We start from the raw sequence: 13,059 nt of genomic DNA, 5'->3' as shown, positions 1-13,059 counted from the left end.
AAAAATCGACGAAAGGTGTAAATAAGCAAATGCAGTATGACAGAAGGACAGCAAAAAAGAAAGAAGAAATTAATATAGAATGGCAGATAGAAGAGTACAGCGGTATGAAGGAAGGAAGGAACGAAGGAAGGAACGAAGGAATGAAGGGAGGGAGGAAGAAAGGAAGGGAGGCAGGCAGGGAGGGAGGAAGGAAATAATGAAAGGAAGGAAGGAAGGAAGGACGGAAGGAAGGACGGAAGGAAGGAAGGGACAGAGGAAGGAAAGAATGAGGGGAGGAGGAAGGAAGGAAGAAAGAACAGAAGGAAGGGAGGGAGAAAATGGGGACGAAGGAAGGAATGAAGGGAGGGAGGGACTCCAACTGAAACTAGGTTTATTGATTTATCGCGCCCGTCACAGTAGCACTACTTCCCCACCTTTACAGCTTCCTCTTTGTCTACCGTCAATAATACCAGATTCGCAGAACAACATAATCTCTTGCTTCCGAAAGTCAGAACTAATTATGACAAACAGTCCACTTTATTTTCAGCAATAACTGTCTGGAACTCGTTATCCGCTATCGTCAAATCATCCCATACCAAAGCACAGTTCCATAAAAACTTGAAAAACTATGTACTGGTTACTTACCTTCAATTACCACGCCAATGAACCCTGTAATTGTTGCGTATGGCTTCTATTGCTTCAATGCTTTTGTATAGTTCCATGTTCTCTTTTTGTGTTTATAAAATTTAGCTTGCTTAATCATTCTGTGATTATTATTTCCACTGCGCCTGTTTTCCGCTCATGTAGTTACTCTCTGCCGTATGCTTACCTTACTTCATATATACAGTTAATAACGGGAGGTCCCCCTGATTGTTTCCACTTTGGGACCTCCTTCTGTAATAATTAATTTATGTACCTCATACCTGTACTTCATATTTAAATGAAACCGTTCAAAAAAAGGACAGCGTAGAAGAATACAGCCATCTTATTTCAGCATACACAACTCCACTCAAATAACATTTAAGGTACGAGCTCTTCATTTACACATGACATAAAAAAGAACGCAAGACAAAGAATTAAAGAGCACCCAAACCTATTACTTGGCTGTTCCCGTTCAGAAAAAAACTATTTAGTAATCAGTTATTTTGCTTTGCCCGTGAAAATTTTTTCTAGGGACAGAAGAAAGTATAGTGAAGTAATAAGGTACATAGAAATTGGTTTTATGGGGTTTAACGTCCGAAAGCGACTCAGGCTATGAGGGACGTCGTAGTGGAGTACTCCGCATAATTTAGACCACCCGGAGCTTTTTAACGTGCACTCACATCGCGCAGTAACCGAGTCTCCAGGAATTCGTGTGCATCGAAATGCGACCGCCATGGCCTGGATCGAACCCGTGTCTTTCGGGTAAGCAGCTGAGCATTACAGCTACAGAACCACTGAAGCAGCTAAGGTACACAGAAGTCTTTTGTTCTTTTGACATACTCCATAAAAAAATTTGGGTGTTTTCGATTTTTTCTCAATTCGCGCTTTCGATCGTCCTGCGTACATGACAAGAGCGGTTGTCAACGTCCCGCCGCCTACTTGTGCGTGGCGGTGGTGGACGGGGGGAATGCACGCGTTAGCGCGCGCGCCCGATGCCCGCGGGGGCCGCTGAGCGGCGCTCCATCGCCCCGGCAGACGCGCTTCGAGCCGCCCGTCGCCCGCACACACCCGCTGACGGACTCCGGGAAACGCGCACGGATTTCGGGAGTGGCGCTAGCGAGCGCGCGCGCGCTACAGGCTACTGTTCGTTTACCCCTAACCTCCCTCGACGACTGTGGAGCGACAGACCGGCCTTCAGGTGGAGCTTCGGAAGGCGGTGAGTGCGCACTTCACGACTTGTTTTTCCAGAGTTTTGTTTCAGCGCTGTCGAAGGAACACCACGACACAAGACTTGCCGTAAAACAGAAATTTTAGTCTATCTGCGATGAACGGGAGTTGGACGTCGTTCATGAATTTGGAGAACTGTTTAATTTTTGTTTTGAGTATTACGAAGACTCGGAGTTCCGCTGCTGTTAACACTCGGTCGTGCGTTCTAGACGGTGTAAACACGAAAGTCACAAGCTGAACGTCTTCAACGCGCCCCGGACAAGTGCCAAACAGAAGCCCAGTTACGACTTTACTGTAGCCTTGCTTGAATACTTCAAACCAGCCGGACACGAGTCAAAGCACAAAACAACGACTTCGCTTTGACGTCAGTGAGTACGACTTGAGAGCTGGAGAAGAAATTTGGCACAAAGCCATTATATTTTGACCGGTCGTGGAAATAAGACTATTCGGTAGCTGCTTAAGGATGTTCACCACTGGAGAGCCGCGAAAGAAAAACAAACAACAGCAACTTTGGTTCCACACTCTGATCTTTGTTTCTACAGAAACAAACAACTTTGTTTTAAATACTGCTACAAGAACAAGCTTTGTATTTTTGCCTGAGAAACTATTTATTCTGATAAAAACGAAAAAAAAAATGTTGACCTAACACACGATCCAGCGGAGCTCCCACCCAGCGAGCAGTCAATACTCGATCGTCTCTATTTTTAGTGATAAAAAAGAGAATGGCTTCATAAACCGCAATGATATATGAAAGAACGTTCTTCTTCGTGTGTTTATAGACATGCACATTAATTGCTATTTTTTCTTCACATTCTTCCGCAGTCTGTGGGATATCGCCGTATTTCATATGTGATTAAGAATTTTAAGCAACGTTAATATAACACCGTCTCGTGAACTGCACTAACATGAACAAATAGCATACATGAATTGACAAGATTTATTTTAAAAACTACCAAGATGAAGTGTTCGGAGGTGCTCCTCAGCTCTCAGATATATATTACATAGAAAATTTTGTTTTCTTTTCGCGGACATGGCTCCTCTGCGTAGTTTTTTTTTTTCGCACCTTGGCATACCGACTTCATGATCGTTTGCCGTTGTTGTCGGCGGTTGTTATTACTTACTAAATGGCATTTTTAGGCAGTTCGCAGTCATTGCTACTGGTACCTCCCTCTACGTTAAAAGCGTTACATCATAAATTTTCAGTACACGCAATAAGAAAAACAAAATTGCACTTCACGTGCTGAGCTAGTAGAAGAGGGATGGCACGTTAGGTTCCCTTTGCACATTGGCGTAAAGTTCTGGACGTTTTTATTTTTTAATTTCATATGGATATACTGAGCGAGCAATTTCTTTGGCAGGTGCTTTCGAGTGATACTAATTTTTTTTATGGCACCTTAGTTCGGCGTACAACTACGAAAGGAAATTTACATAGACTTCTCACGATTCAGAAACTACTAATTCGCCATGTTGGAAATATGAAATCTATGGACGCTAATACTAATGTTTTTAGGTTATTTGAAAATAAAACACTTTTTTTTAATTCCGCTTACTAAATATATTCTATTTTTTTCTCTCCCACAGCTACTTACCACTCAGCCATATTGGCTGGTTTAAGCACCGAAGCACTAATATACCCACTAGAAATCTTGATGTATGTAAATTTAAATTCTACGTTTCTGTACATTTTACAAACACCAATCTTTGGCTCATATACTTTCGTAATGCTTAACAAATTCATGCACATAATGGGCTGGAATCCAAGAGAGCTCAGGTGTTTGCGTTTGGAAGTCAAATAAGCATTATGCTGTCTTGTGTGTGTTTAATGTTTTAGGATGTAATTACTAGACTTTTGATTCAATTGTTTCCCTTTGTCATGTCCAATGTTAATTAGATGGTTCAAACTGTTTTTCACCTTATTGTTTGAAGATTATTGATGCTATATCCTGTAGCTGTGCCTTCTGTCTGGCTGCTACTGCTACTTCTATCTGACTGCTCCTGTCATGTAGTGGTCTCTTGGTCCCCAGTCAAGCTGCTTGAGCAGCTTTTAGCCTAGAATACTATCCAGCTTCCTTTCTAAAAAAATAATTGATTGATCGCTAGTTTACTTGTTAATAACGTAAATATATATGACACCATAACAGCGCTACAAAATGGCATGAGACCTCTTATGAATACTAGAGTTTGATATTGCATAACACACACACACACACACACACACACACACACACACACACACACACACACACACACACACACACACACACACACACACACACACACACACACACACACACACACACACACACACACACACACACACACACACACACACACACACACAAAACAAACGAACAATATGCTCGGAATAAATTGAAAGAGCTACCAAAGAGGTTTTACGACCGTTATGAGTATTTTGGTTCCGATATGGCATAACACAAACTGATGATGAGTATTTATTACGCCTGCCGCATGCAATAAAATTTAACCGGTTTATTGAAACACCAATGTTTAAGAAAATAATTACCGCTCCGAGTCGAGACACATTCATTCCGATTTCTCGCCCCAGTAGGTCTTATTTGCTTTTGTATGCTACACGCAGGATGGCGTGCATTCATTTCCACCGATCGCGTCAAAAATTGAAAAAAATAAACGCGGGATCCAGGTAACTGTATCATTCACACAAACTGACGGAGAGAATATAGTGCGGTGCGGCTGTGTATACCCAGCTAAACAAGTCATCCTTTGGCTGAAACTCGTTCCAAAGACGCATGCGGGATGCCCCCGAGCAACGAGCGCAAATGAGCTTCCTTTTCACACCTTTTTTTCCAAACTCAGCCTCTAACAGAAGCGCCGTGATGTGTACTTGTACCAAACGGGATTTCTTATGCTCAGCAACTTACAGTGGGGCCTTTTGAAAAGCGCGCTTCGAAAAAGTTGGGCACGTCCTAAACATTCCTGGCCATGCACAACCTGACGACGTAACTGAGATGACTTGTAACTAAGATGTTGTTGTAACGGAGATGTTGCAGCCCTTGATATTGTAATTCAAGCGACTTGAGGGCATGTTGTCACTTTCATCTTTGTGATGGTGAAACGTTATTGCAACCAAGAGGAGAGGAAAAATGCAAAAGCCCGAAGGCTGTTTCCGTTTTGGGCATGCCTGTAGCAAAAGAGACTCGGCAGCGAGCGTCGCCTCGGCAAATGCTTAGCAACTAAGAAATACAGAGAAATTATTGAATAACATTGGCCTTTCGTTCAACGAGATAAAAGAAACACCCTCAGCTGCCAGGAGAGAATGTCAGGAAAAGATAACTTTGCACTCAAGTCAGCCATTAGCCTGCTGTGCTTTTTGACTGCATCCACGTCGCAACTGGGTGGTAGTTGGTGAGAATATGTTGATATCTTTTTTTTCTTTTCTGGGCTGGCTGTTCTTCTCATGTACAGCTTGTTAGATTGCCCTTAATTTTTAGCATTAAAAGTTTCATGTTTATTTGTCGAATAAGTGCAGATATGAAATACATAAAAGTCATTAGTGCACAAGGAGGTACCAAAGTAAAAACAGTCAGGGGGACCTCCAGTTATTAAGTGCAAGTTTTAAATGCATGCAAGTATGACAGGTGTTTAATACACTCAATGAAATTTGCTCACGTGCGACAAGCAAGCAATATCGTGTATGTTTACTACTAAAAAATAAAACATTTTAAAACAAGAGGCAACACGTATGCACAACCACAGAAGTTAAATATAGCACTCATTACAAAGAGGGCTCAAGGAAATAGCAACGTTAGGTAATTAGCAAACAGGTTTTTTTAAGCTATTGTAAAATGAATGCTCTGAACGCGATGATTTGATGAATGTGGGTAGCGAATTCCAAACAGTGATGCCAGAAAGTAAATTCGATTGCTTGCTGTAATTTGTTTTGATTTTCGAAAGTAGGAGGTTACGGAATTCATAAAATCTAGTAACATTGCCATTAGACAGCTATGATTTGGAAACGTTAGGGATGGTGATGCTTTTATGACGGGCGCGAGAAATTAATAATAAAAGTTTCAATTGCAGTGCGCGCAAGAAAGGCCGAATATTAAGTCCCCAGTAAATTGGTTCACTTAATGCGGTGTGTGAGCCAAAGGTGATTATTCAAACAGATTGTTTTTGTTGATGCCACAGAGATGACAGATGGCTGTTACGTGTTGGCCCAGGATAATGAACTGTAATTAAGATGAGCATGGATGAATGCATAAGCAAGTATTCGAGTGCCAGTATTCGAGTATCAGTATTTGAGTGCCCGATGCTTTTACCTGCCATTTTCAGAAAACTCAAGCAAGCATCGTCCCGCCGCGGTGGCTAAGTGGTTAGGGCGCTCGGCTACTGAGCCGTAGTTCCCGAGTTCGAACCCGACCGCGGCGACAGCATATCGATGGAGGCGAAGCGCAAAGGCGCCCGTGTGCTGTGCGATGTCAGTGCACGTTAAAGACCCCCGGGTGGTCGAAAATATTCGGGAGCCCTCCACTACGGCACCTTCCCTCGATAACCGTGACAGTCCTATTTGACGTCAGGAGGAGCCGGTAAGACAAGTTTGATTACCCACGAATGAAAAAAAGAAGGAAACACGGGACATTATCGCTTCACTCACATTCACCTTCCGGATTAAATCTGTTTCTGTTGGAACCTACAGTACGCAATTTGCGCAGCTTTGCTGTGAAATTCTCAAACACAAAAAGCGTCGAACGTTCGCGCATTCAACCCCGCCTTTATTAAACAGAGTAAGAATCTGCATAACGGAGAAACGTCGTCTCCCCAGTTTCATCCGTAAAAGAAATAGAGAGAGGAAAAGAAGCAGGAAGAGGGAAAAAAGACTGTTGAGGCGGTTCCACACGAAGGGAATTCATGAGACAAAGGATGCAAACGCGGGAGGCGCGTCATTTAGACTCGATGGGGATTAAGGCAGTAAGGGAGGTCGGGAGATAAAGGAAGCCAAGAAATGAGGGGGCCACCATCGACAGGGTCAACAGTCAAGCTATTCCTTTATCTTGTACTACCTCGCCTGCGGCTAGGTTTAACGCTGATGAAGCTGGCTTCGATTTCAATCCTGAGTTACCGGTAGCAAGGCCCGTGTGAAAGGAAAAAGGCACGCTGATCTAAGTGCCAGTTATTATGTCACACGAGGGATTACAGTTACGTGACTAACTGCCCTGAGCGCTTTCATCGCCTCAGTGCTCAACCTTCGTCATTCCACGTTGCGCAAGTCTGCTTTCGGGCTGCTTTTCTTGATGTCCTTGACACAGATAACTCACACGTACAGCACTTAATCACATCACTTTCGACGAAGACAATCTACCGGAATCCGCTTATCAGTAAGTAGCCAGCAAAGCAACCGTATGCTTTTGCGGTATTTTTGTTCGTTAGGAATTCAATTAGCTTCGTTTTTGTTACGCTTGACGATGGAACACGTAAGCGGAGCGTAGTCATAGCAGAAATGTTTCTCTTACCACCCGAGATCTCCGTCCACGGTATCTAATAACAACTTTCGCCATCCAACCACTTTAGTGCTCAAAACTATATATATCACCGAAGATACTTTGCATATCGCCAAAAATACTTTTAATACAAAAGGACGGCATTAATATCATTCGTTTCTCACCCGAGGAGAGAAGTGCGAGTCCATGGAGAAGAATACCCTGACTCCAATAAGCTCCGTTCAGTGAAGGAGGAAGGCCTCTTCCTTTGACATCTAATTAGGCTTGTCCAACAATCGCAGATATGTTGCCAAGAAAATTTTCTGATCTAATCTCATTTCATGATGACTCTACTCCCCCTCGTTACTTTTTGCTTGCCCTGTACTCGGTTATCCGGATAGACCATTCATTACCTGTTCTTAACATTGCACGTTCCGCCAAGGCCTATTTCTTTCTCATGTATAGCGCTAGAAAGTCGTAAATTCCACTTCGTTCTTTAATATAGTTTTAGCATAGTGGAGCCGTATTAGAATAGATATCTACCGTATTACCGGATGCCTGTTGAGGACGTTCAGAAGCTCCATTTGTCACTTGCCAGGCCACTGCGCTAGTGTATGCGAGACATCCGGTATACGTCTACGCTAGTAAGTCTCCGCTATGCTAAAACTATCTTATAACTCTTCCTATCTTTCTGTCTGTTAGCGTTAGCCCTACCAGTGTACTTTCCTCAGCTCGCTGTTCTCTCACGATACAAATTCAATGTTTACTATTTTGGAAAGCGCTAACTGTGCACAGGAACGGACATGCGTGCGTGCGTGCGTGCGTGCGTGCGTGCGTGCGTGCGCACACACACACACACACACACACACACACACACACACACACACACACACACACACACACACACACACACACACACACACACACACACACACACACACACACACACACACACACACATGACGGAGCGCTACTGACAACAATTAGCACTTTCCAAACCCCTAAAGATGATATGCCAACTAGCCAAATTATCAGCTCTTCTGACTATAATTTCAAGCCCTTTCGTTAGCTTCCAAGCCTCGAGAATTTCTAGGTCAATTTGGAAAAACTGCCTTTTCGCGAACAGGTAACAGTTTTTCCCTGTCGCCTCGCTTCTGGCGGACAACAAACAACGACCCATCGCGAGACAAGCTTGACACACCGCGACGTCGGTGAGCAGCGTGCCTCGACGACGCATCCCGTATACGAACGCGGCGTGTGCGCTCGGGGACAGGTGCGAATGCTCGCAGCGAACCCCCCGGCATCTGGACCTTTTCCCGCGACGACAGCCGACGCCGGTCGCGTCGTAACGTCTTTGGCTACGTCAATCCGTGCGGCCAGAAGAACTTTCCAGACCGCCTGTCTTCAGCCTCCCTCTGAGTACAGATCCTTCTGTCGACCTTTTTGGCTCTTATATTTACTCCCGTAAATTCTCTCCACCTGCTTGCGTTTTCGTACAAGGCTTGGCGCGAATCCAAGTGGGAAGTTTCTCTTCCACCCACTCTCCTCTCCCCCTTCTCCTCCCGGCACAAACGATGCGGCGACTGACGCGTCCCGTGACAGCCGTCTCACCCCGTGGCCGACTTTAAGCGTCTTCTTGTTGCTTACTTCGCCGTCAGAGGCGCTGCGCGCTCTCCCACCGAGAAATAGATTGCGCTCGGGCTGTGGATTTGTCCGCGTCCGCCGGCGATCGTCTTTTGTTTTCCCATTTGTGTCACAGGTGTGAGGGGGACGGAGCAGTCATCTTAAAGTATGATGACGGCGACCCCGAGCTGTGGCCTCCTCGCTTCGCTTCAGACATTGCGGGGAACTCCACAGGGAACAAACGGAGGGCGCCTCAAGGAGCGCTAGGCTGAATCAGTTGGGCTATTTACCCGGAAGTATTGAAGAAGATGGAGCGGTTCGAGATGACTTGTGGGGAATGCACAGAGAAAACAGGCAGGCTTAGAGGGAGCGAAGCTTCTGGAAGCCGTCACAACATCAGGACTCTGATCATATACGCGCTTCGTGTGTTTCGAGGACGTCTGCAGTTGGCGATCCTAAAGTTCTGCAAGACCCGTTGCAACGCACTGGTTTGCTCTTATCTCCGAGTCCGCGCGATGAGAAGGGTGAATTTATTACAGCTCTTCCTTGGTCCTTCCGTACCCTTCTCTCCCCTTTAAGTAGAGCAGAAGTCGGCAGTTACCCTGCCTAACGTTCGGTGGATTTCCGCGAGTGCGAGCTGACACGCGGCCCACATGACCGCACACAGCGGAAAGCATGCACTCAAGCTGTGCGGCTAATTTTCGCAATCTGCCTTCTATTTAAGGAGTGATGCGGTTCCGACGTTGCCTCGTGTGGTGCTAGAAAAGACACTCATCCTTCAGTGCCATTAAGGCGAAGTGATTGCGGGCAAGATCTTGAAAGAATAAAACCGCCGCCCACTTGAAAGCTCCTCCTCTTTTAGTAACGCCCGCACTCAGTCTGCACACGCAACATTGTACCCTCGCATGCATTATTTCCCTTTTCTCTGCATCTCGCGCTATCACAAGGTGCATGTGTACGGACGCCTATAGGTATTCGCTCACGTGCACCACCAACAACTAACTACTAACAACAAAAACGAAACACCTAGCAGTAGTTAGCTGTTCCATACATAATCCAGTACTTCGACGTAAATCGAAGCGAAAGGATGGTGAGAAACTTCACATATTTCCTGAACTTCTCGCTGTGAATTGATCCTGCATAGGCAATAATAATAAGTACATATGGCCAAATGAAACACATCACGAATAACTTTTGATATGATTGTTTAGAAGCGCGAGAATAGCCTCGGAAGAAACTATCTTTTAAGCGCGATTATGTTTTGAACTTTACTGCCTCGCTAACATTTGAACGGCAATTTAGACGCAAAAAACTTCAGTCCTCTCTCAGGTATTAGTCGCGGATGCCGCTCTAAAATTGGCTTTCCCTTTTACTTTCCTGTTCACTTTAAATTCGTTAATTCTCGAACAGGGATAATTTTACTTCTTTTCGCTTTACCTGGGACCCTGAAAGCACTCTGAGATCAGGATTAGGAATGTTTATAAATTTTAAGCGCAAAACGACAGCGGGAAGTGATAGTAAAGCATTGCAGTATTAAGCTAGAATCATTTTCTGAAAGGAAGTTCAATCGTCCTTTGGCTGAAGGTCGACGCTTAATGCGAACCTTCCGGAAAAAAAAAATTGAGTAGTGATTTATTTATTTATTTATGACATACAGCAGGAAGCAAGGTCCGAGCAGATCCGAGAGTGCAGTTTGCAAATAGTACGACAGGAGCATTTCTAGCGCAAGTACACAGCCCAGAAAGAATAACAAAAAATAATAATATGATTTCCCTCGTTTTATGCGCCTCTTTTGTTCCTTGTTATTTTCGTTACCTTTAATTCGAGAGCACTAGGAAGCGAAACACCGAATTACCGGCATCCTGCGGCCTTTGCTAAGTTTTTTTTTATTGCCAAAAAGAGAAGAAACAAGAACAAAAGAAAAATAAAACAATAAAACACCGTTCCTCCCCAGTAATCTGAACCGGCTCATTTATCGAGAGAGTCTTTCCACAAAGTTACGCATTTGCAGGATCAAACTTTGCTCTAAAAGGACGGATAAACGAAGGAGGGGGAGGGGAGGACGTGAGTTCTGATGAATTTGTGAAAAATTACCCGCGCTCTCGACTAAAACGACAGTGCCGGCGTACACAGCCCCCGCGTGGCGCTCTATTATCTTAAGTCACTGCCGAGACAACAGCAACAACAACGTTGGCAACAGAAATAACAAAAATAGCAGCAGGAACAACAACAACACGGGGCAGTGAGCTCGCAAGGGAAGCAGGCAATACACTAAGGCTGGTTTTTTGCTTTGTTTTTGTTGCCACCCAAGAAACATGGGGCCTGACGCTCTCTCCTCGAATCGCCGGCGACTTCCCCAGCGGCCTTATGGTCAGGATAGACGACAGGCGTCCGCTGCTTCTTGAGCAACGAGGCTACGAGCCCATCACATCATCGAGAGTTAATGTTGCGTGAGAAAAGCGGGAAAGGAGTCGAGAAACAACTCTGGCTTGCGTGGATAGATAGGGAGGGTGTGGGCATCCATAGAGCATCCATCAAGGGTTGGCTTCCCTTAATCGCCGGGAATAAGCCTGCCCTCAGGCGCTCCCTCGTACGTTCGTTGCCTTATACGCGCACACACACCTGCGCGGCAAAGCGCAGGCATACTCAAACGTTGCTGCGGCGTTCGGTGGTCGAGTAATTTACCACCGGAAGCAAGCAACCGCGAGGTCCTCGCCATCGGCGCTTCATCATCGTTACCGGTAAAGGAGGGATGACCTGCCTGCGAGGGTGCTATATAATACTTGCCGCTGCCAAGGCCTGGCCGCACCCACGTGCATTGCGTCCAAAATGCCAATTTCTGGGCAGTGCAACGTTTTAGCTGAAAGAAGAAAGCCGGAGCAGGAGGAGAGAGAGGGTTGGATGAATTGGGGGTTGGTCATTATGTTCCTCGTGGGATGTGGTTATCGGCAGTATAGTTGAACACGACGAAAAACACGTAATTAACTCTCAATCAGCCATTAACCCCTGATTCGTCATATATTTTTGTTTTTGTTATTGTAGTTGCTGACGCCTCTAACGCGGCATAGGCTCAATTGTTTTTTGCTCACGTCTTCTGTACAGATCATTAGTGGTTAACGCTAAGTGCCTTGGTGTCTTACAGGCTGGGTTTTGATAGTGAGGAGGCTGTTGACGCTTACATTTAAAACTCGCTGCTGCCTGTATTGTTTACCACGTAAAAGTATTTTTCGTGACTGCGAAAGTTTCTTGTTTTGAAGCCTATGCCGCTCCTGTTTGTGTTTGGCGATGTACTACGATGTACTATCATTCTGAATTCCGTTGAGCAGTGTTCATTTTCATGGGGCTATTCATTTTACCGTGCCGTATTTCTTGAGGTGCTTACATCTGGCTGAGCATTTTGTTGCTGACAATCTCCTCGGAAAACAAGAACCTAATGGCTTTGTTATTTTAGCGCGAAAGCACTCATACGCCCGCCAACACCGACCATTAATATTGTCACCTTACGTGCATACGCTCTTTCAATCTCGTGCCGCTGCCTAGCAACCCGAGTTACTAAACTGAAAATTGAAAATTGTTTCTGGGGAAAGGAAGGGGCGCAGTATCTGTCTCGCATCTCGATGGACACCTCAACCGCGCTGTAAGGAAAGGGATAAAGGAGGGAGTGAAAGAAGAAAGGAAGAAAGAGGTGCCGTAGTGCAGGGCTCCGGAATAATTTCAACCACCTGGGTATCTTTAACGTGCGCCGACATCGCAAACCACACGGGCGCCGTAGCGTTTCGCCTCCATCGAAACACGGCTGTCGTGGTCGGGCTCTTACCCGTTTTACTACTCGCGCTTACCCGAGTTGCTCGAATAAGCTCAGGTAGTAAAACAGGTAAGCTCGGGTACGTTCGGAGAAGCGTCGCGCCTGCCAGTGCAGCGGCACATCGCTTAACCACTGCGCTAGTAGTGGTACGAGGACTCGCAGCCGTCTTTGAATGTTAAGTACAGAATGACTTCACTTAAAGATATCGCGTCATAGCCTTAAGGCGGAACTTAAGTGTCCTCTCCAAATGAAAAATGAACTCCTGCTTTGGCACGTCTACTCGGGTTATCTACGCCAAAGTCCTACCAATTTTTCATATTCTCAGCG

General features: G+C 45.3%; 1 protein-coding gene across 1 annotated transcript in view; it reads left to right on the top strand.

Annotated features, from left to right (window-relative positions):
* Nucleotides 1–1,660: 1,660 nt before the first annotated feature.
* Nucleotides 1,661–13,059, top strand: part of LOC144111001 (QRFP-like peptide receptor) — a 131,400-nt gene continuing 120,001 nt past the window's right edge. Inside the window, exon 1 of the mRNA XM_077644084.1 lies at nucleotides 1,661–1,837. The gene's annotated coding sequence lies outside the window, so the exon portion shown is untranslated. The remainder of the gene's footprint in view (nucleotides 1,838–13,059) is intronic.

This window comes from Amblyomma americanum, chromosome 11 (assembly GCF_052857255.1).
Source record: "Amblyomma americanum isolate KBUSLIRL-KWMA chromosome 11, ASM5285725v1, whole genome shotgun sequence".
Lineage (NCBI taxonomy): Eukaryota > Metazoa > Arthropoda > Arachnida > Ixodida > Ixodidae > Amblyomma > Amblyomma americanum.
The sequence above is the reverse complement of the archived record's forward strand: the minus strand, read 5'-3'. Positions and strand labels throughout refer to the sequence as shown.